At 45.9% G+C, this 22,748-nt stretch overlaps 1 long non-coding RNA gene across 1 annotated transcript in view; it reads right to left on the reverse strand.

The window, feature by feature from the left end:
• Nucleotides 1-408: 408 nt before the first annotated feature.
• The window catches only part of LOC141084116 (uncharacterized), an 86,870-nt gene continuing 64,530 nt past the window's right edge, over nt 409-22,748 (reverse strand). The window contains exon 2 of the long non-coding RNA XR_012230935.1: nt 409-1,430. This is a non-coding gene — a long non-coding RNA (uncharacterized lncRNA). The remainder of the gene's footprint in view (nt 1,431-22,748) is intronic.

Genomic DNA, 22,748 nt, shown 5'->3' on the forward strand with positions numbered 1-22,748 from the left:
CAAAACCTCATGGAAAAAGACTTTGAAGAAATCCAACCCACCACCTCAACCCTCAATTGTCCTCCCACCTCAACCATCACCTGTCCTCCCCCCTCAACACTCACCTGTCCTACCACCTCAAACCTCAACTGTCCCTAATTTTCCATTTCCAAGTGTGTCCCCACCTTATGCTCCTTCTGTCCCTTCCAATTTTTCAATCCCTTCCCATGTGTCAATGCTTTCCAATTTGTCAATCCCTTCCACTTTGTTTACCTCTCGAAATGTGTCCTCTTCTCCTCCAAGTATCTGCCACTTCCCCTGTAACCACTTCCCCAACCACTCCTAGCCAAATCATCCCAGCCCAACAACCCCCAGGTCCAAAATGTTACACCATTGGGCAGAACAAGAAGCAGACATTGCAAACATTAATCTTTTTCAAAAATTTATTAATGCTAAAATAAATATTATTTTTAGTTTTGTTATTAAAACACTTTTTTTGGTTCACAATCACTGTCTCTGTCTTTTATTTATGTCTTGTGTGTAGTAACGGGTGTTACACTCAAGTGGTTTTGTAAAGGTGTTAAATACACCAATTAATCCTGCCGTCCAATATCAGACACAAAGTAGGCTGGAAATTTATCTCTTGCTTGGGCAACTGCCACTGTAGTCCTCATAGGGTGATCGTGGTAATCCTGCAATGTGATAGTAGCAGGTTCCTCTAGGTTGGGTCGATTTTTAGCCAGGATGTAGTTGTGAAGAACCACACACGCCTTTGCAACCTGATCAATAGTGTCAATTTTAAGATTAATGGATGTTCCCAAAATGCACCATTTTGACACCAGCAATCCAAAGGCACATTCAACAGTTCTTCGTGCCCTTGTTAATCTGTAGTAAAAATCCTTTTTCTATGGTTCAAGTTCCGACTTGAGTATTGTTTGATGAGGTTGGCACAAATTTGGAATGCCTCATCCCCAACAAGAACAAAAGGCATTGGCGGTCCGTCAGTGTTGGGAAGAGGTCGTGGCTGTGGAAAATTAAAATCAATCCCATACAGACGTTGGCCCATGTCAGAGTTTTTGAAGGTCTGCGAGTCATTTCCTCATCCAAACGAGCCAATGTCCACGGCAACAAATCTACACTCAGCATCTGCAATAGCCATTAAAACAATAGAAAAGTATTTTTTATAATTGTAATACTCTGATCCACTGCCAGCAGGTTTCAAAATTCTAATATGTTTGCGGTCCACAACCCCCAAACAGTTGGGAAAATTAGAAATTTCCATGAATTTGGCATTTTCCATCCATAGTTCAGTTGTGAGTTGGGGAAGGAATTCTCTGTGCAGAACCTCACATAAAGCACGGCATGTTTCACCAACAATTCCAGAAAGTGTCGATACTCCAATCCTGAATTGGAAATGTAAAGATGATAATGTCTCTCCAGTAGCCAGGAATCTGTGAAAAAGAAAATGAGAAATAAAAATCAGTACACTGCTTAGGGTGAGGGATAGGAGTAGGGATAGGGTTAGGTATAGGGTAGGGTTAGGGTTATTTGTGAAAGCATCAAAAGACTAGGATTTCATCAGTGCAGTGTGTCTATATATAGAAATCCCATGAGACATGTCCATACAGTGTCTGGTGTCAAGGCAATTGTACTGGCAAAGCATTGAAAATATCGAACGCATGCGCATAAAAAACACAAACTCATGCAAAAACGCATACTAAGGCATGCACACGCAGCGTTTTTTTGGCGTCTTACATAAGATGATGTGGATAAAAAATGCTGTGTTTGCATGCGTTTTTGCATGCGTATGCGCATACAGATAATACGCTGCGCACACAAACGCAAATGTGAAACTAGCCTTAGCGTTTCTTATTTTGTCATTTTTTGGGAAGGGTCTTGAAATTTGTTGAAACCTTAGGAAAAGATTGAAGACATGTAACTGTGCATGTCTGTTTTTGTTATTAGTCCAGTTTGATAACTTTAAATACCACACCTATACAATGACCTGCTGATACATTTTTCATTACATCCTTTTTGGTAAGGGTTGAATAGTTGGGAAAAAGATTGTCAGAAGTTAATTATACTGTTTTACACAATGTACAATAGAAGAAAAAGTGACAATGACAATAGTTGGGGAAATGAAAATTTAAAAATTAAAAAAAAACAAAAACATAGTATGGCTATGAATGTAGGAGCTACTTCCAACGATAGAATCACCACCACTAGCCATGTGGGCAGTAGTATTATCAAATGCAGTCCTTCAACTGGTCTCCGACCGGCAAGCTAATTAGTGAGGAGGAAACAGAGGGTATTATGGAATACATGGCAAATCAGTCGAATTTCAAAAGATTAGTTCTTCTCTACTATGAAACCCATCCATAAAAATAGTTGGGATTCATATCTAACACACATTCCTCTTCATCAGCATTAGTCTAGAAGAACAGTGCAAAACCAATGCTTTTCTCTACCCCTTTTGGAACAATTTATTCCAGCATGCCAGCTCTGTCATCAAATGTTCTATCTTGCATTTATAATAGGCTGTGGTAGATTGGCTCACTCAGCTGGACATGGAGGTGGACATGGGAACACTGTCTCTTTAAGATATTCACTGGTTTATTATATATGCGGCATAAACCATGGTGAAGTAAAAATAAACATGACCTTTTGGGCAAAAATAGGAAAAACAAAGTGCAGTCCTTTTGGTAGCTGGGATCTGTCCTTTCAGGGTTAGCAAAACACATTGTTCAGGTTTGCACAAAAACAAACATTTCTCTAGAGTTAGCCTCTCCAGACACTCTGAACTCTGAATGCCTCAGGAGACCAACTATTTAAACCCCAGGCCACACCCTTGGGTGGAGATAAGGTGGACAACCTCCCACCCACTCTAAGATTGTACACAAAAACCTAGCTATTAAAATGGCCGATTAACTTCTCTCAACACATAGTGTGCTTGAAGAAATTTCTGGGTTTTAATTCACTGAAGCTATTAGCCTCAGTGAAATGTATCTCCCCTCCAGCACTTTTCTAGTGACTTTGTCACATATCCCCCCATGCCCAAAGCCGGGTGTTTTGATACCTTTACTCACTAATCAGGGAAGTCTGAACAGGGCATCTGTGTTACCATGTAGTTTCCCGGGCCTATGCTCCATGTGGAAGCTGCAGTCCTGGAGCGCCAAAAACCTCCTAGTCACCCGGGCATTTTTCCCATTCCCTTCCCTCATCCATCTCAGGGGCGCATGGTCTGACGCAAACCTGAACTTTCTGGCCTAACCAGTAGTAGCTCAGTGTGTCAATTGCCCATTTGATGGCCATGCACTCTGTTCGCACGATGGCACAGTTTTTCTCACAGGCAGAGAGTTTTCTCCTTACGTATAGGATGAAATGTTCCTCCCCATTTACTTCCTGGGACAAAATGGCCCCCAACCCGACCTCTGAGGCGTCTGTCTGGATCACGAATTCCCTACGGAGATCAGGTGCGATCACGACCGGCTGCTTACACAGGGTGAGCTTTAACTCCTAGAATGCCCTCTCTGCTTCAGAGGACCATTTGGCCTTTGACATCTTCGTGCCCCTAAGATCAATACTGGGGTGGCTATCATGGTGAAATTCAGGATAAATCGCCAATAGTATCCCACAATTCCGAGAAATACCCCAACTTGTTTCTAAGAGATCGGTTGCGGCCAATTCTGGATTGCCTCTACCTTATTTACTTGCGGCCTAATTTTGCCCCTTTCAACTATATAGCCCATGTATTGCCTCGTATTTCCTCATGGCGTACGTCTTCGGGTTTACAGTAAATCCTGTCTTCCTCAGCGCATCTAGTACAGACCGGACCTTCTGTAGATGACTTCCCAATCCGGGCTGAAGATCATGATGTCGTCCAGATAAGCTGCAGCATACTTTTTGTGAGAGGCTAGGATTCGATCCATGGGTCTCTGGAAGGTAGCTGAGGCTCTGTGTAGACAGAACAGCATCCTGGTATATTGAAAGCACCTGTCAGGTGTACAGAATTTGCCAGTACTCTTTCTTTAGGACCAGGGTGGTGATATACCTGGCTGATCCGAGCCTCTCAATGAGCTCATTGACCCGGGGCATCAAATATGCGTTGAACTTGGACACCTCATTCAGCTTTCTATAGTCATTACAGAAATGCCATTCTCTATCCGACTTTGACACAAGGACAATCGGGCTGGACCAGCTGCCCTTTTTACTCCTCAATGACGCCCAGACTCAACATTCTCCTCACCTACTTGGAGATCACCTCCTGGTGGTCTTTGAGAACTGTGATACAGCTTTTGGTTCACCCGCATAAGTGATTCCGTCAGGATTTCATGTTCCACAACCTGCGTACAGCCAACTCTGAAAACAGGTCCCGGTCCTGCTGAAGCAGATCTCAACACTGTTGCTTATGGGCTGGTAACAGTGTCTCTATGACATCCTTGACCCTGGCTTCAGGACTGGCCCCTAGGCATGTTGCTTCCACTGGTTCCCTGTCTCGCCATGATTTGAGCAGGTTAATGTAGTACACCTAGTACGGCTTTCTTCTCTCTGGTTCGTTGACCATGTAGTTGACATCACTCAAGTTTTCGACCACCTCATATGGCACTTGGCCAGGAACTTACTTTTCACCATGGGGATCAACACCAACACACAGACTCCAGGGCTAAACTGTCTCAGTCTTGCTGACTGATTGTAGACCCTTGCCTGGGCCTCTTCTGCTCGAAGGAGGCTTTCCCACACAATCGGCATCACCCTCGCCATCCTGTACTACATCTGGGCCACATGTTCGATGATGCTTCGGTGCGGTGTTACCTTCCCAGGTCTCCTTTATAATGTCCAGAAGTCCCCAGAGGGCGCTGTCCTATAGCAACTCGAATGGTGAGAAGCCTTTAGAGGCCTATGGAACTTCTTTAATGGAGAACAGTAGGTCTTGTTGAACCTCTCCATCAGGCCGTCCATCTGCGGATCATACATCGACGTCAGGAGTTGGGTAATATGGAGAGCCTTATACAACTCCCTCCGGTCAAATGGGATTTCTATTATGGGCAACGGCACTAGGGGACTGCAGAAGTGGGATACAGGAGCAGTAAGCTGACAGGTAGAGCAGGATTGGCAGAAATTAACAATGTCCTTGTGATGACACCAATGGTGTCACTGGCGCTGCCTAGGGGATGCTATCAGGGGGCACATGAACGAGCGCAGGGAGTGGAGGAACAAGTCAAGCTGTGTGCAAGGACCTGAGACTAAGCAGTGAGCACAGGACCTGGCACTAAGCAGTCATGTGATCAGGGGGGCAGAGTCACCACGCGTGAGTTCAGGGAAGGAAACAGCGCCCAGAGTGCAAGGCACAGACAGTAAACGTGGTCAAGGAGAGCCAAGGGTCAAAAGCCAGACGAAAGCGTAGTACCTAGGGATACGACAAAGAGTAAACAGAGCAAGCCAAGGGGTCAGATAACCAGGAGGGACAGGGAAGTACAAAGCAGGATGCAGAGGCAAAAGTCAGGGGACAAGCCAGGTCATACACAGCAAAGCACACAAGCACAGAGGCACAACGTTTACGGATGAGTAACCTGGGTCAGCAACCACAAACCGGGTATACGGAAGTATCACCAACGCCAAATCCAGGAACTGCCAACATTAAATAGCCGCCCCAGAACCAAAGAGAGGCAAACTAAAATTAACCCTGACCAGGATGGAGGAGAAACCATCCTGTCCAAAGTCACGACAGTCCTGGTGACATCTAGGGCAGTAGAACCTCTGAAGGACCCGCTCTTCAGTTTTGTCTACTCCCAGATGTCCACCCAAGACATGACAATGGGCCAGATCTAATACCCTATGCCTATAGGGACCTGGCACCAACAACTGCTCTATCACTTTCCCCTCTTGGTTTAGTGACTATAAAGCAGCTCCTCATTTAAAGTAACATATGGAAACCTGGTGTCGGCCCCCGGCCCTTGAGCAACCCCATTTATTACAGTCACATTATCAAAAGCCCCTTTCAACATAAGATCTTGCATTTGGGAAGTCCTTAAATTCCCCCCAGAAACCCCCAACTCAGAAATATCATCCTTAAGTGTCTCGTCCTCATCAACAGCAAGGACACACAGGGGAACTCGTCTGCAATGGGGATTCTTCAAGGGTGGACTGGCTCATGTTTGAGTTAGTGGACACCTTTGCCTTTTTCCACATGTCCCAGAACAGGCTAAATTCCTGCCTATTATCAGAGTATAGCAAGTCTTTGATTACCCCAACCTCATGAGACTCTGCCACTGTTCATTTTTATTGTCACTCTGGTGACGGGGTAGTCCTTGGAGTCCCTATGGATACAGCAGACGCCCATGTGTTTCACTGGGATCAACTGGAGTGGTAGTGTGGCCCTTACCAGTGTCGCCAAACTCTCTGAGTCCAAGAGTCCTGACACCAGTACTCCAATTATTGTCAGGGGACATGCCTTCGGCCCATCACCAGGCTGATAGTAAAAACTGCAGGCCGCATAGGCATAGCATGTACATCACTTCCCTAGGCTGCAGTCCATCTATTTGGAGGACATAGGACACCAAGCGGCTATGTGTTCAGAACCATATAGAGGAAAAAATCCGGCGCTCCCAAATGCAGAAAAATAGAAGATTCTTTTTATTCAAAGCTTAGTAATCCACACGGTGTACATTCAATATGTGTGCAACGTTTTGGTCACTATTATGGACCTTCTTCAGACTGAATGTAATACAACAGAAAGAAAAAAATAAAAAATAAAATTTTTAAACATCCATTGAAAATATAACATATGATATAATACAGAACTGGTTTCAAAATTGACCTATATTAAACCAGTATAGTCAAAACCGACCAGAGCTGCATAGATTGACAGGTTCTACATGAATGAATTTTATGTACATCAGATTATATAGTAATTACAAAAAATAGCAAATACAAAAATATCACAATTGTATAAATTAATTAAAGATGTTGAACATCCCTATTGGATCAGCAAAAAGATGTCGTACAAACCGATATAGAGGGATATAAATGAGAATGGAACAACCAATACATGGGTTGTTGAAGAGATACTCATACACAGCTATTATATAGTCATTTAGTTTATCTCAATAAAATGAAGGAGATCATAATAACCACAGAATTGACACCAGAGATCTTCAGTATACAATATCAGGATAAAGGGGAAAAAAAAGGAGAAAAAAGAAAAAGAGGAGGTATGGAGACAGGGCTGTATTTGCCATTAGGCACTCGAGGGCACGTGCCTAGGGCGGGACTCTGTGGGGGGGCGGCACCTGAGCAAGGTATTTTTTTTTTAAGTCCGGGGTCGACCCTCCCCCCCGTTCCCCCCCATAATCACCTCCTCCAGCGGTGCCTGCTGCAGCTCCGATGGTCCAGCGCCGATATCTATTCTTCCTGTGTGAGTGCGTGGTCACACGTGGTACCGCTCATTAAGATCATGAATATGGACGCCACTCCACTCTCATAGGCGTCCATATTCATGACCTTAATGGGCGGTACCATGTCACTGCGCGTTCACACACACAAACAGGAAGTACTGGGGGGAGAATGAGGGCCAGGTGGAGAATGAGCCGGGTGGAGAATGGGGGCCTGGGGAAGAATGAGCAGGGTGGGGAATGAGGGGCGGGGGGGAGAATGAGCCAGGTGGAGAATGGGGGCCAGGGGGAGAATGAGCGCTGGGGGGAATGAGTCGGGTGGAGAATGGGGCCGAGGGGGAATGAGCGCCATGGGGGAGGGGGGGAGATAAGAATGAGCCCAGCGGGGAGGGAGAGGGGAGATGAGAATGAGCCCAGTGGGGAGGGAGGGGGGAAATGAGAATGAGCCCAGTGGGGAGGGAGGGGGGAGATGAGAATGAGCCCAGAGGGGAGGGAGGGGGGAGATGAGAATGAGCCCAGAGGGGAGGGAGGGGGAGATGAGAATGAGCCCAGCGGGGAGGGAGGGGGAAGATGAGAATGAGCCCAGCAGGGAGGGTGGGGGGGAGATGAGAATGAGCCCAGCCAGGCACACAGGGAGGGGGGAGATGAGAATGAGCCCAGTGGGGAGGGAGATGAGAATGAGCCCAGCGGGGAGGGAGATGAGAATGAGCCCAGCGGGGAGGGAGGGGGAGATGAGAATGAGCCCAGAGGGGAGGGAGGGGGGAGATGAGAATGAGCCCAGCCATGCATACAAGGGGGATGAGTCCAGCCACGCATACAAGAGGCATGAGCTCAGCCATGCATACAAGGGGGATGAGCCCAGCCTTGCATACAAGAGGGGGATGAGCTCAGCCATGCATACAAGGGGGGGACTGGAGTGTGCGGTTGCATGTATTTCTACGTAGCTGAACTCTCCGGCCCCGAGTGCCGGCAGCAGTGCCGGGTATTGAGGTGCGAGACTCATGTGAGTTTGTCGCGTGACCCTGGTCTAACGCAAATTTTATGTGTGTGTGTGTCTTTATTTAACTCTCTATGTACCATTTTATTATAAATATTACTAAACATCGGGCTTGGTATTATCTTGAGTAGATGCAAAAACCCTCAGTGGCATGCACAGTGCCAATTGGTGAGAAACCGATAATCCCAAAACAGGGAAAAGAAGCACCTGCTCCACGAAGACATGTTTATAAGGAGGAAAAAGAGCAACTAGGTGGATATGGCAAAATAAATTACTTTATTCGAAAATTCATATTAAAAATACATCATACCAGGTAACAATAAATACAAGTGTCACAAGACTACGGCAGGATAACCCACAGAAACCGCAGGGAAGCCACAGTGCTCATTCATGCATGGAAAACGTAAAAACATTTAGTTAACCCCTTTCCTACATTGGACGTAATATTCCGTCCATGTGACCTGGGCCCTAAGTCCCATGGACGGAATATTACGTCTAATGCGATCAGCGGCGCCCACGTGGTGAGCGCCGCTGATCGCGGCCGGGTGTCAGCTGATTATCACAGCTGACACCCGGCACAATGTGTCAGGGGTGGTCACGGACCGCCCCCGACACGTTAACCCCTTGCACACCGCGATCAAACACGATCGCGGTGTACCGGGGGTTAAATGGAAGGATTGGCAGGGAGGGGGCTCCCTCCGTGCTTCCCTGAGCCCCCCACAGCAGCGCAATGTGCAGCGCTGCTGCGGGGGTCTCTTTCCCTACAGGTCCCCAGATCCAAGATGGCGACGGGGACCTTTGGGGGCTTGTAGGGAGTTGACTTCCTCAGTGCCTGCAAAGCGCAGGCATGAGGAAGTCTGCGTCTATGCCTGTGACAGATCGCTGATCAGTCACAGTGAACTGTGATGTGACAGATCGCTGATCTGTCACAGGACAGTGATGTCCCCCCTGGGACAACCTAATAAAGTTAAAGAAATGTAAAAAAAAAGTGTAAAAATAATTTTAAAAAAATCGCTAAATTACCAAAAAAAAAAAGTATTCCCAAATAAATTCATTTTTTGGAAATAAAAAAACCCCAAAACAATAAAAGTACACATATTTGGTATCGCCGCATCCGTAATGACCCGCCCTATAAAACTGTCCCATTAGTTAACCCCTTTAGTGAACCCCTTAAAAATTAAAAATAAAAAACGAAGCAAAAAATAATGATTTATTATCATACCGCCGAACAAAAAGTGCAATAACGTGCGATCAAAAAGATGCATATAAATATCCATGGTACCGCTGAAAACGTCATCTTGTCCCGCAAAAAACGAGCTACCATACAGCATCATCAGTGAAAAAATATAAAAGTTATAGCTCGCAGAATAAAGCGATGCAAAAATAATTATTTTTTATATAAAATAGTTTTCATTGCATGAAACCGCCAAAACATAAAAAAAGACATAAATGAGGTATTGCTGTAACCGTACTGACCCGAAGAATAAAACTGCTTTATCAATTTTACCGTACGCGGAACGGTGTAAACGCACCCCCCAAAAGAAATTCATGAAACGCTGGTTTTTGTTCACTCTCCGTCCCAAAAATCGGAATAAAAAGCAATCAAAAAATGTCACGTGCCTGAAAATGATACCAATAAAAACGTCAACTCGTCCCGCAAAAAATAAGTCCTCACCTGACTCAGTGGGTCAAAATACGGAAAAATTATAGCTCTCAATATGTGGTGACGCAAAAACTATTTTTACAATAAAAAGCGTCTTTTAGCGTGTGACAGCTGCCAAACATAAAAACCTGCTATAAATAGTAAATCAAACTCCCCGTTATCACCCCCTTAGTTAGCGAAAAATAATAAAATTAAAAGAAAATGTATTTATTTCCATTTTCCCATTAGGGTTAGGGCTAGGGTTAGGGCTAGGGTTAGAGCTGAGATTAGGGTTAGGGGTGTGTTGGGTTTAGGGTTGGAGTTAGAATTGGGGGTTTCCACTGTTTGGGCACATCAGGTGCTCTCCAAATGCAACATGGCGTCGGATCTCAATTCCGGCCAATTCTGCGTTGAAAAAGTCAAATGGTGCTCCTTCCCTTCCAAGCTCCAAGTGTTTTATCCCCACATATAGGGTATTAGCCTACTCAGGACAAATTGTAAAACAACTTTTGGGGTCCAATTTCTCCTGTTACACTTAGGAAAATAAAAAATTGGGGGCAAAAATATCATTTTTGTGGAAAAAAATGATTTTTTTATTTTCACGCCCCGGCGTTATAAGCTTCTGTGAATCACTTGGGGGTTCAAAGTGCTCACCACACATCTAGATAAGTTCCGTGGGGGGTCTAGTTTCCAAAATGGGGTCACTTGTGGGGAGTTTCAATAGTTTAGGTACATCAGGGGCTCTCCAAACGCACATGACACCCGCAGACCATTCCATCAAAGTCTGCATTCCAAAACGTCACCACTTCCCTTCCGAGCCCCGACGTGTGCCCATACAGTAGTTTTCTCCCACATATGAGGTATCAGCGTACTCAGGACAAATTGCACAACAACTTTAGGCTACTTTCACACTTCAGGTTTTCGGCGTCAGGCGCGATCCGGCGTCGTGCCGGAACGCCGGATCCGGCATATGTTTCTGAAAACCGGATGTGACGGATCCGGTTTTCTGCCGGATCCGTCTTTTTCTGGACAGACAAAACCGGATCCGTCTCATCCGTTTTTCTATCCGTTTTTTCGACGGATTACGCCGGATCCGGTTTTTAAAATTGACCCTTGTGGCCTTCCGAACGGGATTGGCTACTGGAAAACTATATATAGCGTGTTCCTACAGCCCTTCTTTGACAGGTTGTAGAGGAGAAAGTGCAGGTTGGAGAGAAGAGCAAGTTACTGGCGAAGATGGATGTTGTGATTGGAAATATTTTGAAGAATTTGTCGGATTTTACAGCGGAGGCGAATCGTTTGAGGGTGATTGTTCTGGAGAAGGAGAGAGCGAGACAGCAGCGCATCAGGCATCGTAGACGACGTTTGTGGATCCACCCCATCACAGCCAAGAGAATGACGCGTGGGGTCTATTCTACACTATGCATGGACCTTCGACGAAACCCGGATAAATTTTTTGGATGTTAGGATGAAAATGGAGAATTTTGATTACTTGGTGGAGCGCATTGCACACCTCATAAGAAAAGCGGACACCTATTGCCGCTTCTCTGTTTCACCCGCAGAGCGTCTGATGGTGACTTTAAGGTAAGCCACATTTATTGGATGTGATCGCATCAGAGCACACTTTCACTGCAATCTTGTTGGTGGTAATTTGTATCTCCAAGTGTTATAGGTCAGTTTTGGTATGTAATGCTGTGATTTAAAACTAATTTATTGTTTTTTAATTCCCCACAGATTTCTTGCAACTGGAGAATCCCTTTCGTCACTGCATTTCCAGTACAGACTCGGGATTTCCACCATATCTGGAATTGTGAAGTACACATGCCGTGCACTGTGGGACTCCTTAGCTGAAGAGTTTTTACCAGAGCCCACAACAGAGAGGTGGATTGAAATTGCTGACAAGTTTCAACAGATATGTCAGTTTCCAAACTGCTTGGGCGCTGTGGACGGGAAACATATCCGCATTGTAAAGCCAGCTGGATCGGGATCTGAATATTTCAATTACAAGAAATATTTTTCAATTGTCCTCATGGCCATCGCTGACGCGGAATACAAATTTATTGCGGTTGATATTGGGGCTTATGGCCGCTCCAATGACTCTCAAGTTTTCAAACTGTCTGCCATGGGGCGTAAACTGTATGGAAACACCTTCCAGTTCCCACCACCTAGACCGCTGCCGCAAACATCTGGTCCACCTATGCCATTTGTCTGTGTAGGGGATGAAGCCTTCCAGCTGTCAGAACACCTTTTGAAACCGTACTCTAGCAGAGGATTGACAAGACCAAAACGCATTTTTAATTACCACCTCACAAGAGCAAGAAGAATGGTTGAATGTACCTTTGGTATTCTGACAGCCAAATGGCGGGTCCTATTGACTGCGATCAACCTCAAGACAGAAACTGTGGACGAGGTGATCAAAGCGTGCGTGGTACTCCACAATTTTGTTATCTGCAAGGAACCCATTTCCATTGAGGACACCTCTGAAGAAACCACCTTGCAAGATTACCATGACATTACCACTAGAAGTTCTGTGACAGTTTCAGTAATGAGGGACAATTTTGCACTATACTTTATGTCACCTCAAGGCAGAGTACACTGGCAGGATGACAGAGTGTGAAAGATTTGTGCCCTAACCAAACTTGTGTACCTTCTGGACCAACAGTATATACCTTTGCCAACCAAAGTTGGCTATCTTGTCATGGTCTCTATTTTTAGCTTTAAGCCACAGGTGTGTACCTGGTTGTGTTTTATGCAAAGTATTTCACCTTTTAACAAAAGTTGTGTACATTGTTAGGAAATCACCAACAATAAACACAACTTTTTAGGTGAAATACTTTGCTTCAAACACAACCAGGAACACAACTGTGGCAAAAAGCTAAAATTTACCCACAGTTATATACCTAGTTTTGAATACCATTTCACCTTTTAAATACCCTGTATTTAACCTTTTTCGCCGCAGAAAGAAATGACAGACAACCAGTGTAAAATAATTTAACTTTTATTGAAAAATGTTTTTTTTAGTAAACTTTTTTAAAATTTTAATAAACTTGTTTAATAAAACTTTGAAACTATAAAACTGAAACCATAAAACTGGTCATTTTTATTTAAATACACACATTATAATTCTGTGTAGTGTGTGGTGGAAATACTGCTGTAGGGGCTGCGGGACACTTCGACACTGGGAGTGTGGAGAGAGGACTGGGATCGTGGTGGGGAAGGAACAGTTAGAGGTGAAGGTGTGGAAAAAACTACAGAATGGGTGGACATGTGGGAAGCAGAAGAGGTGGTGGGTGGTGGAGTGGAGGGTTGGGCAGGGACTGTAGGAGCAGATGATGTTGATGACAAGTTGTATGGGGAAGGAGTTTGGTACGGGGCAGGTTGCTGGAAGTGGGGAGATGTCTGGTACGGGGCAGGTTGCTGGAAGTGGGGAGATGTCTGGTACGGGGCAGGTTGCTGGAAGTGGGGAGATGTCTGGTACGGGGCAGGTTGCTGGAAGTGGGGAGATGTCTGGTACTGGGGAGGTTGCTGGTACTGGGGAGTTTGCAGGTACTGTGGAGGTTGCTGGTACTGGTGAGGTTGCTGGTGCTGGGGAGGTTGCTGGTGCTGGAGAGGTTGCTGGTGCTGGGGAGGTGGATGGTGCTGGGGAGGTGGATGGTGCTGGGGAGGTGGATGGTGCTGGGGAGGTGGATGGTATGTAATAGGAGGGGGAGGATGGAAAGTGGCTGGAGGTGGATGGTATGTAATAGGAGGGGGAGGATGGAAAGTGGCTGGAGGGGGTGTAGATGTAATAGGAGGGGGAGGATGGAAAGTGGCTGGAGGGGGTGTAGATGTAATAGGAGGGGGAGGATGGAAAGTGGCTGGAGGGGGTGCAGGTGGAGGAACTACTGTGGTGGGAGGAGGAGGAGGTTGGGAGGTAACTTGCTGGAGAGCAGCGTGGCATGAATGCATTACATGCATCTGCTGGGCAGGAGAGAGCGTTTCCATGCGCTCCACAACAGACCTGAAAAAGGTGTGGTTTGGCGAAGATCTTGCTTCTGAATGCATGGTTTGCAGAAGTGTCTTCACCTCCAGAATGCTGGAGTTGATCTGCTGATAGCCTGCGGATATTTGCTCTGACAAGACTTTGAGACAGTTCTGGAAAGATGCATTCAGATGCAAGAACTCTGGCGCATAAGTCTTTTCCTGACCCCTCTGCCGCTGCCGCCCAGTACCCGCAGGTGTACTAGAGGTGGCAGGGGCAGAAGGGTGGGGTAAAGGGAAAGCGATCTCCTCACCAGCAGCTTCATGTAATGTAGGCGGCCACGATGCTCCTGTGCTGGTGGATGGGACAGATGGGTCGAATGTGTGGGAAGGCTGGGAAGGTGCAGATGTACCGGGGCGGTCGAAGTGTCCCTCGGTGCCGGTCTCCTCAGGGATCGCCTCAGAAGGGTCCAATCGTGCCGGCTCCCGAGTGCTGCTCACCGTGCTGTGGAATAAAGAGAAAAAAAAACAATTAAAATACTGACATGGTATGGCCCTGGCTGAAAAATTTTTTTACATATAACATTTTTTTTCACATGTGGTGTGTAATATTTACCTTCTGGTGAACATTGTTTCCCGGAGGAACGACAGGGCTTCTGCGTACTTGTACTTGCTCCTGCGTCCTCCAGATCCACTCGGGGCCCGCATCTCTTTATTGAACTCCTTCTTGAAACGATCCCTCACAGACCGCCACCGATTCACAATTCTGTTCCCTGAAACAAGAAAGGAGTGGTTAGTATACAACATCAGTGTTTCCCAAACTCCAGTCCTCATGGTCCCCATGGGTCATGTTTTCATGATTTCTATAGTAAATAGAAATCCTGAACACATGATCCGTGGGGACCACGAGGACTGGAGTTCGGGAAACACTGGTTTACATCAAGCAACCGGTACTGTATATACTTACGCTCTTTAATCTGGGCCCGAGCTTCGAGGTCCTCCCAGCGGCCCACAAGGAAAGAACAGATTTCCTCCCAGAGTCGTCGGGTAACAATCAGGTCAGCGTGGCGGCGGTCAGCCATATTCCAGAGCGGCTCCCTTTCTCTGACGAGATCGATGAGGCGGTCCACATCAATCCCTCCATCCTCACCGTCAGAGTCGGGAGCACGCTGTGAAGGCTGTTAAAGAAAAAGACAAAAATAACATAATTAGCCTCCACAAAAGAAATGAAATAAAAAGTGCAAAAAAACAAAGCAAAAATATTTATACTTACACGCTGGTGACCGCCGCGTTGCTGTCGCCGACGACCCTGGGAGGCACTGCGAGGACCTCTTGGCCAAGCACCAGATTGGGAAGACTAGAGAAGAAAACAAAAAAAGTTATGTCTTTGGATGTAGGCATTTGTTTGCTGTGTGTGGTCTGCAGAACATTGTTTTCTATGTGTTGTGTGTAGTGTGATGTTGTGTTTCTGCGTTTGATGCAAAAAACTTACGAATTGTGAGCCCACTCCAAGTGTCTGTCCACCCCTTCCTTCTTCTTCTGGGAGCTCCTCTTCATCTTGTGATTCCTGTTTTGAAATAAAAGGCAATGAATAGACATATATTACAGAGAAGATGGATTTTGGAAATAAAAACTTACCGTCAAACGCTGACGATGCGAGGGAGGGCTCCCAGAAGATGTGCTGTCCTCTTGCTGGCCAGACTCCATGGCTGTGGGTGGTGTTACAGCTGCTGCCAGTGAAGCCAGTGCTGCTGCTGCTGCATCTCTTGGGCGGCTGTTGAATAAAGAGAAACAAAGGGCCAATGAATATCTTGATATTCAATAGCCCTAGTTTGGAGGAATGGGGGATTTGATAATTACCGTCTCTCATCTGCTGCTGGCCTCCCCTCCTCAGCATGTTCTATTTGCTGCTCCATTTGGGGTGGTGGTGGTGCGGATGGTGCTGCAGTGGTCTCCTGCCTTCTCCTGCGCCTGGTTGCTGTCTTGGGTGGCATGTTGGGTGTGGCTGTGGGTCCCACTGTCTTGCTTTTATATATGTCTTGTGGGCAGAGCTACTGAGCATGCTCAGACCAAAAAACCGGATCCGGCCGACGGATCCGGCTTTCGCCGGATCCGGCGCATTGCGGCGCTCATAGGCTTTCATTGTGTGAAAAAGCCGGACGCGCCGGATCCGGCGTGTCCGGCTTTTTCGCCGGAGACAAAAAACGTTACAGTCACCGTTTTTTCCAGACGCCGGATCGCGACACATTGCCGGATCCGGCGAAAACCGGATGAAACGCATGGCCATCCGCCGCGATCCGTCGCAAATGCAAGTCAATGGGGGGGAAAACGGATCCGGCATTGCATTTCGCCGGATCCGGTTTCTGTCAAAAGCGCCGGATCGCGCCTGACGGCGAAAACCTGATGTGTGAAAGAGGCCTTAGGGGTCCAATTTCTCCTGGTACCCTTGGGAAAATAAAAAAAATTGGGGACTCATTGGTCATGTTTGTGGAAAAAATACGATTTTTTTATTTTCATGCCTGGGCATTATAAACTTCTGTGAAGCCCTTGGGGGTTCAAAGTGCTGACCACACATCTAGATAAGTTCCTTACGGGATCTAGTTTCCAAAATGGGGTCACTTTTGGGGGGTTTCCACTGTTTAGGTACATCAGGAGCTCTCGAAAAGCAACATGACACCCGCAGACCATTCCATCAAAGTCTGCATTCCAATACGTCACTACTTCCCTTCCGAGCCCCGACGTGTGCCCATACAGTAGTTTTCTAACACATATGGGGGGTATCAGCGTACTCAGGACAAATTGGACAACAACTTTTGGGGTCCATTTGCTCCTGGTACCCTTGGGAAAATAAAAAAATTGGGGACTAATTGATCATGTTTGTGGAAAAAATACGATTTTTTTATTTTCATGCCCGGGCATTATAAACTTCTGTGAAGCCCTTGGGGGTTCAAAGTGCTCACCACATATCTAGATAAGTTCTTTTGGGGGTCTAGTTTCCAAAATGGGGTCACTTGTGGGGGGTTTCCACTGTTTAAGTACATCAGTGGCTCTCCAAACGCACATGACACCCGCAGACCATTCCATCAAAGTCTGCATTCCAAAACGTCACTACTTCCCTTCCGAGCCCCGACGTGTGCCCATACAGTAGTTTTCTCCCACATATCAGGTATCAGCGTACTCAGGACAAATTGGACAACAACTTTTGGGGTCCAATTTCTCCTGGTACCCTTGAGAAAATAAAAAAAATTGGGGACTCATTGATCATGTTTGTGGAAAAAATACGATTTTTTATTTTCATACCCGGGCATTATAAACTTCTGTGAAGCCCTTGGGGGTTCAAAGTGCAGACCACACATCTAGATAAGCTCCTTACGGGATCTAGTTTCCAAAATGGGGTCACTTTTGGGGGGTTTCCACTGTTTAGGTACATCAGGAGCTCTCGAAAAGCAACATGACACCCGCAGACCATTCCATCAAAGTCTGCATTCCAATACGTCACTACTTCCCTTCCGAGCCCCGACGTGTGCCCATACAGTAGTTTTCTAACACATATGGGGGGGTATCAGCATACTCAGGACAAATTGGACAACAACTTTTGGGGTTCATTTGCTCCTGGTACCCTTGGGAAAATAAAAAAATTGGGGACTAATTGATCATGTTTGTGGAACAAATACGATTTTTTTATTTTCATGCCCGGGCATTATAAACTTCTGTGAAGCCCTTGGGGGTTCAAAGTGCTCAACACACATCTAGATAAGTTCTTTAGGGGGTCTAGTTTCCAAAATGGGGTCACTTGTGGGGGGTTTCTACTGTTTAAGTACATCAGGAGCTCTACAAAAGCAACATGACACCCGCAGACCATTCCATCAAAGTCTGCATTCCAAAACGTTACTACTTCCCTCCGAGCCCCGACGTGTGCCCATACAGTAGTTTTCTCCCACATATGAGGTATCAGCGTACTCAGGACAAATTGGACAACAACTTTTGGGGTCCAATTTCTCCTGGTACCATTGGGAAAATAAAAAAATTGGTGACTAAAAGATCATGTTTGTGGAAAAAATACGATTTTTTTATTTTCACGCCCAGGCATTATAAACTTCTGTGAAGCCCTTGGGGGTTCAAAGTTCTCACCACATATCTAGATAAGTTCCTTGGGGGTCTAGTTTCCAAAATGGTGTCATTTGTGGGGGGGTTTCCACTGTTTTGGTACATCAGGGGTTTTCCAATCGCGACATGGTGTCCGATCTCAATTCCAGCCAAAAACGTCAAATGGCGCTGCTTCCCTTCTGAGCTCTGCCATGCGCCCAAATAGTGGTTTACCCCCACATGTGGGGTATCAGCATTCTCAGGACAAATTGCACAATAACTTTTAGGGTCCTGTTACCCTTGAAAAAATAAGAATTGGAGGTGAAAAGATCATTTTTGTGGAAAAAATATGATTTTTTAATTGTACCGCTGTACGTTATAAACTTCTTTGAAGCCCTTGTGGGTTCAAAGTTCTCACCACTTATCTAGATAAGTTCCTTGGGGGGGTCTAGTTTCCAAAATGGGGTCACTTGTGGGGGTTTCCACTGTTTAGGTACATCAGGGGCTCTCCAAACGCGACATGGCGTCCGATCTGAATTCCAGCCAATTTTGCATTGAAAAAAGTCAAACGGCGCTCCTTCCCTTCTGAGCTCTACCATGCGCTGAAACAGTGGTTCCCCCCACATATCAGGTATCAGCATACTCAGGACAAACTGCACAATAACTTTTGCAGTCCAATTTCTCCTGTTACCCTTGGTAAAATAAAAAAAATTGAACCTGAAGTATTTTTTTGTGAAAAAAAGTTAAATGTTCATTTTTTTAAATATTCAAAAAATTCCTGTGACGCACCTAAAGGGTTAATAAACTTCTTGAATGTGGTTTTGAGCACCTTAAGGGGTGCAGTTTTTAGAATGGTGTCACTTTTGGGTATTTTCTATCATATAGACCCCGCAAAGTGGCTTCAAATGTGATGTGGTCCGTAAAAATAAAATGGTGTTGCAAAAATGAGAAATCGCTGGTCAAATTTTAACCCTCGTAACTTCCTAACAAAAAAAAATTTTGGCTCCAAAATTGTGCTGATGTAAAGAAAACATGTGGGAAATGTTACTTATCAATTTTTTTGTGTGCTGTATCTCTGTGATTTAAGGGCATAAAAATTCAAAGTTGGAAAATTGTGAAATTTTCAAAATTTTCACCAAATTTCTATTTTTTTCACAAATAAACGCAAGTTATTTCAATGAAATTTTACCACTAACATGAAGTACAATATGTCACGAGAAAACAATGTCAGAATCACCGGGATCCATGGAAGCGTTTCAGAGTTATTACCTCATAAAGGGACAGTGGTCAGAATTGTAAAAATTGGCCCGGGAGTTAACGTGCAAACCACCCTTGGTAGTGAAGGGGTTAAAATGCTAGTGCCTTAACTATTGATGGACCTTTTGGTTCAGGTTTGACTATTACTATGGATCTTTCTTGGAGCTTTCCTATATGCATGGAACAGTTTGGCACTAGCATTTTACTTAACTAAACGTTTTTAGGTTTTCCATGCATGAATGGGCACTGTGGCTTCCCTGCAGCATCTGTGGCTTATCCTGCCGTAGTCTTGAGACACCTGTATTTATTGTTACCTGGTATGATGTATTTTTTATATGAATGTTTGAATAAAGTAATATATTTTACCATATCCACCTAGTTGCACTTTTTCCCCCTTATACACTTGGTATTATCTTGATATTAGATATCAATAGATAGATAGATAGATGATAGATGATAGATCTATCTATCTATCATTAATCTATAATCTATCTATCCCATATCTATCTATTATTTATCTATCTTATCTCTCCCATATCTATCTATCTATCTATCATCTATTATCTATCATTAATCTATAATCTATCCTATATCTATCTATCTATCATCTATCTATTATCTATCTATCATCTATCTATTATCTGTCATCTATCTATTATCTATCTATCTGTGTGTGTAAACATTATTCTCTAATGGAGTATGTAAATGAAGAGGTTGAACTGTGGCGCCCCTGAGGCTCAGTCGCCACAGAGGTACTGCACCTTCTCCTAAGGTGTAGTGTCCCACCATCCAGGTAAGGTGGGAACTCCTTTCCACGCTCTAACACTCGCACCCCACACAACAGGGTAGTTCTGCACAACCACATTGCGGCTCAGTGCTTAGAGAGTAGCAGAGCACCTCTGGTGGTTCCCTGCTTGGAACACTGGATATGCTGGGAGGTGGGTGGAGTTGAGATATATAAATGATTGGGAAAGTGTAGGATTAGAGGTTCAGTCTGGCAGAAGTTCAGGCGGGTAAGAAGTCACCCAGATAGGAGTGAGGATCCTTGGAGGAAGGGATGGAGGAAGGAGTGCTGCAGCTGCCTCAGTGATCTGAGCCAGCTGGCAAGGGAAGGGAAAAGGACAAAGACGTAGAACTGCAACCTAAGCTTGCATAAGGCCTCTTTCACACATCAGGTTTTCGCCGTCAGGCGCGATCCGGCGCTTATGACAGAAACCGGATCCGGCGAAATGCAATGCCGGATCCGTTTTCCCCCCCATTGACTTGCATTTGCGCCGGATCGCGCCGGATGGCCATGCGTTTCCTCCGGTTTTCGCCGGATCCGGCAATGTGTCGCGATCCGGCGTCTGGAAAAAACGGTGACTGTAACGTTTTTTGTCTCCGTCGAAAAAGCCGGACACGCCGGATCCGGCGCGTCCGGCTTTTTCACACAACGAAAGCCTATGAGCGCCGCAATGCGCCGGATCCGGTTTTTTGGTCTGAGCATGCTCAGTAGCTCTGCCCACAAGACATATATAAAAGCAAGACAGTGGGACCCACAGCCACACCCAACATGCCACCCAAGACAGCAACCAGGCGCAGGAGAAGGCAGGAGACCACTGCAGCACCATCCGCACCACCACCACCCCAAATGGAGCAGCAAATAGAACATGCTGAGGAGGGGAGGCCAGCAGCAGATGAGAGACGGTAATTATCAAATCCCCCATTCCTCCAAACTAGGGCTATTGAATATCAAGATATTCATTGGCCCTTTGTTTCTCTTTATTCAACAGCCGCCCAAGAGATGCAGCAGCAGCAGCACTGGCTTCACTGGCAGCAGCTGTAACACCACCCACAGCCATGGAGTCTGGCCAGCAAGAGGACAGCACATCTTCTGGGAGCCCTCCCTCGCATCGTCAGCGTTTGACGGTAAGTTTTTATTTCCAAAATCCATCTTCTCTGTAATATATGTCTATTCATGGCCTTTTATTTCAAAACAGGAATCACAAGATGAAGAGGAGCTCCCAGAAGAAGAAGGAAGGGGTGGACAGACACCTGGAGTGGGCTCACAATTCGTAAGTTTTTTGCATCAAACGCAGAAACACAACATCACACTACACACAACACATAGAAAACAATGTTCTGCAGACCACACACAGCAAACAAATGCCTACATCCAAAGACATAACTTTTTTTGTTTTCTTCTCTAGTCTTCCCAATCTGGTGCTTGGCCAAGAGGTCCTCGCAGTGCCTCCCAGGGTCGTCGGCGACAGCAACGCGGCGGTCACCAGCGTGTAAGTATAAATATTTTTGCTTTGTTTTTTTGCACTTTTTATTTCATTTCTTTTGTGGAGGCTAATTATGTTATTTTTGTCTTTTTCTTTAACAGCCTTCACAGCGTGCTCCCGACTCTGACGGTGAGGATGGAGGGATTGATGTGGACCGCCTCATCGATCTCGTCAGAGAAAGGGAGCCGCTCTGGAATATGGCTGACCGCCGCCACGCTGACCTGATTGTTACCCGACGACTCTGGGAGGAAATCTGTTCTCTCCTTGTGGGCCGCTGGGAGGACCTCGAAGCTCGGGCCCAGATTAAAGAGCGTAAGTATATACAGTACCGGTTGCTTGATGTAAACCAGTGTTTCCCGAACTCCAGTCCTCGTGGTCCCCACGGATCATGTGTTCAGGATTTCTATTTACTATAGAAATCATGAAAACATGACCCCTGGGGACCATGAGGACTGGAGTTTGGGAAACACTGATGTTGTATACTAACCACTCCTTTCTCGTTTCAGGGAACAGAATTGTGAATCGGTGGCGGTCTGTGAGGGATCGTTTCAAGAAGGAGTTCAATAAAGAGATGCGGGCCCCGAGTGGATCTGGAGGACGCAGGAGCAAGTACAAGTACGCAGAAGCCCTGTCGTTCCTCCGGGAAACAATGGTCACCAGAAGGTAAATATTACACACCACATGTGAAAAAAAATGTTATATGTAAAAATTTTTTTCAGCCAGGGCCATACCATGTCAGTATTTTAATTGTTTTTTTTTCTCTTTATTCCACAGCACGGTGAGCAGCACTCGGGAGCCGGCACGATTGGACCCTTCTGAGGCGATCCCTGAGGAGACCGGCACCGAGGGACACTTCGACCGCCCCGGTACATCTGCACCTTCCCAGCCTTCCCACACATTCGACCCATCTGTCCCATCCACCAGCACAGGAGCATCGTGGCCGCCTACATTACATGAAGCTGCTGGTGAGGAGATCGCTTTCCCTTTACCCCACCCTTCTGCCCCTGCCACCTCTAGTACACCTGCGGGTACTGGGCGGCAGCGGCAGAGGGGTCAGGAAAAGACTTATGCGCCAGAGTTCTTGCATCTGAATGCATCTTTCCAGAACTGTCTAAAAGTCTTGTCAGAGCAAATATCCGCAGGCTATCAGCAGATCAACTCCAGCATTC

The sequence above is a fragment of the Dendrobates tinctorius genome, unplaced genomic scaffold (assembly GCF_039654945.1).
Source record: "Dendrobates tinctorius isolate UK_male_01 unplaced genomic scaffold, ASM3965494v1 ptg000022l, whole genome shotgun sequence".
NCBI classification, from domain to species: domain Eukaryota; kingdom Metazoa; phylum Chordata; class Amphibia; order Anura; family Dendrobatidae; genus Dendrobates; species Dendrobates tinctorius.